This window comes from Rhinolophus ferrumequinum, chromosome 5, assembly GCF_004115265.2.
Source record: "Rhinolophus ferrumequinum isolate MPI-CBG mRhiFer1 chromosome 5, mRhiFer1_v1.p, whole genome shotgun sequence".
Taxonomy (NCBI): Eukaryota; Metazoa; Chordata; class Mammalia; order Chiroptera; family Rhinolophidae; genus Rhinolophus; species Rhinolophus ferrumequinum.
Window position 1 is genome coordinate 72969899 of NC_046288.1, and position 3295 is coordinate 72973193.

The window sequence follows — 3295 nt, forward strand, 5'->3', positions numbered from 1 at the left end:
CACATGGCTAGCAAATGCCAAAATGACATTTTCAAACGTGTTTGGTGTCTCCAAACCTGTGTTTTCCCACAGGGAGACATCCAGTCTGATTTTACTCAACGCTGGCTCCATCATCAGACGTTCCTGTGACGAAGTGCAGCTGATTATTCTCCCGACTTTGAATCTTTTAGGAATATTTCCATAAGGCACATGCATCACAAAGGGACCGGGAGGCATGCAAAATTTTCATTTCTTTGGTCTAAAATGACTCACTTGCAAGTCAAATTGATGTTTTCCCCTCCCAGCTTCCATTCCTTTATCTGCTTGTCTAAAGACACACATGCACTCTGTGATAAGAAGCCAAAAATTTCAGTTAAAAGTCTCCTTTGTTGTTTGCAAGAATCCTTTATGATATTTTAAAAGACAAAAAAAAAAAAAAGGAAGGGGAAGTTAGAGAAAAAGATAACTTCTGATTCCAAAACAGACTAATTGTGTCTCTCTAAGGACTGCTATTAGGCATTTGTTTGGCTGGTGCTGATTTGGAAACCAACTGAATATACAGTGTTTATTTCAAAGCACTACTTGCTACTGCCACTCTGTAATTTTTCTGGGAGAATATTTGCATTTAGATGCTACCTGTATAAAGTGACAGATTCGACCATAAACAATTTGAAGACAATGAGAAAAAACAGTCAAAGCAAAGTGAAGGAAAAGGCAGTTGCAAAGAGAACAAGTGAGAAGATAAAATGAGAAAAGGGGGCTCATTGATTTAGCTTCACATAAAATAATGGGAAATCAAAAGAGGCACAGAAAAAAGTAAAGACAAGTCGAAGAAAAATCAAAGGCAATGAGAGTGCTATTTTTGTATATTAAAACATAATTAATATTCATCATCCTCTTTAAAGAAAAAGTGGAAAATTGAGAGAGACAGAAAAGCACAGGAAAGGAGTGAATAAACGGTTCAAGATAATAAGGGGAGAAAACAGCGAGGGAGATTATTGGAAAGATTGTACGGCCAAGGTTGAAGTATAAACAGTCCAATGAAGTGTTCTTTTTATAACGTTATAAAGTATTTCCAGAAAAATAATAACTTATTCATCCATGCATTCCTTTACTCCTTCATTCATTCAGCCAGTATTGGGAGGGTACCTACTGTATACCAAGTAGATACTGGCTATTATAGATACGGGAAATATCGAGATGAATAGGCATGGTCTTTCTTTCAAGAAAAGAAGAATTGTCTTTGCAACTTGGGCCCGGCAGGATGGCTCCCTCACAGAAGGGTGGCGAGAAGAAGAAGGGCTGTTCTGTCATCAACGAGGCAGTGACCAGAGAAGACACCATCAACAGTCATAGGTGCATCCATGGAGTGGGTTTGAAGAAGCGTGCCCCTCAGGCACTCAAAGAGATCTGGAAATTTGCCGTCAAGGAGATGGGAACCCCAGATGTGCGCATGGACACCAGACTCAACAGAGCTATCTGGGCTAAAGGAATAAAGAACGTCCCCTACGTATCCCGGTGCAGTTGTCCAGAAAACAGAATGAGAATGATAAGTCACCAGAGACGCTCTACACATTGGGTACCTATGTACCTGCCAACACTGTCAAAAATCTACAAACAGTTAATGAAGATGAGAACTAACTGCTGATTGTTGAATAAAGTTATAAAACTGCAAAAAAAAGAAAAGTAGAATTGTATACTCTAGCTATGGTCAAAACTGTTGAGTGGAAAAAAGAAATTTCAAGAGTCATTTCATATTGCCTGTCCACTAAATGGCAGAATCTCAGGTGTTGTTTTTCATAATGATGCCTTTTGACCTATACTTGGCATTCTGTGTAACCTTGCATGTGTCCCGGATTTCCAGGACAGAAGAAGGAAAGGGCACAGGACCAGAAAACATGTTGGGAGATAAACTTTGTGACTTACAAAGATGAAAATAACGAAGAACCTAGGTCTGGTTCAAATCACGTTTTGACAAAATAAATGTTTCCCTGTTTTCTGGGAGACACTCATAGAACCAAAGAAACTAGCTATGTGCACATATATATGGGTGTATGTACACATGTGTGTGTGTGTGGTGAGGGGGTGGGGGTGGGTTTCACATCCCAAGGCACGAGGCAGCTGATTACATTGAAGCCAGGGAAGATCTGAATTAGCATTGGTTTACCAAAGTAATTGGTAAACCAATAGGAATTAGTAAACTCTTCTGTGTTGAGTCAGATGAAGAGTTGAGTCACAGATGAAATGGTATTAACTTGTGCTGGGTAAAGAAAGCCCTAAATAAGAGTTCTGAGTCAAAGTCAAGAATGTGATCTCCAACTGGACATTAGCAGCAGGCTCCAAATACTCCCCTGCATCTTCTCTCTTTGGATATTTCCTGCATTTTTCTTAGCGATGCCTGATTATTCTGCCGGGGTCACATATCTGGCCTGAACACATCGGTCTCCTTTTTGATTACTCTCAATGGTTCTTATTATTTCTAGTTACTAATTAAGCATTCAAGATCATCTAAAACCTGACCCTGCTCTCCCTTTTCAATTTTATTTCTCATTTTCCCTTTGGTTAAACCAATCACTCCCTAATCTTAGGGAATATCCTACAATTTTCCATGTCCAACACTACGCAATTCTGTCCACTCTGCCTCTCTCTCCCCATCTCTTTATGCTCAAATCCTACCCATTTAAGACTCAGCTCAAAGACCCATGTCACTTCTTCCATGAAATCCTCCTTGCTGTTGCCAGATGGAAATAACCACTTCCTTCTCCAAATTTCTATAGCACATTTTCTGTTCTTTGCCCGTGGCATTTACTGTACTCAGTTTACATTAAACTGCTTTATGCTTATATTCTGCTTTAGATTATAATCTCATTAAAAGAAGCACCTGTTTCTGGGTCTGGTTTACATTACCTAAACTGTTCAACACCGTATCAGATTATAAATGACTACATTAGAGGTGAAAAGGAGATCATATAGGTGGGGATAGATGAGAACAGTAGCATAAGGTTAGAAATAGAGGGACATAGTAGTTGGAGAGAGGGGGTGGCGATAGATAGAAAATAATCAGTAAACGTGATCCTTAAACTACCCAGACAGGCACCAAAGACCCAGAAATACTTGAATATTTGTCAACACTAGGAGTTATCTTACATAAACTGCCAGAAGCCAGTTTAGAACATATATTCCATGTGCTTAATCAATTTATTAAATGGTAAACAATTCAAGAATGACATTTTTCCAGTTACTGTATGTTTGTGCCGATGTGCATTTGCTGTAATTATCAGATGTGTGGGATGTCCATTTGGGATGCAGTCAAAAC

The 3295-nt window shown here is 39.1% G+C and overlaps 1 pseudogene; it reads left to right on the plus strand.

Annotated features, from left to right (window-relative positions):
• Positions 1-1234: 1234 nt before the first annotated feature.
• On the plus strand, positions 1235-1620 carry LOC117022505 (60S ribosomal protein L31-like; annotated as a pseudogene).
• Positions 1621-3295: the final 1675 nt, after the last annotated feature.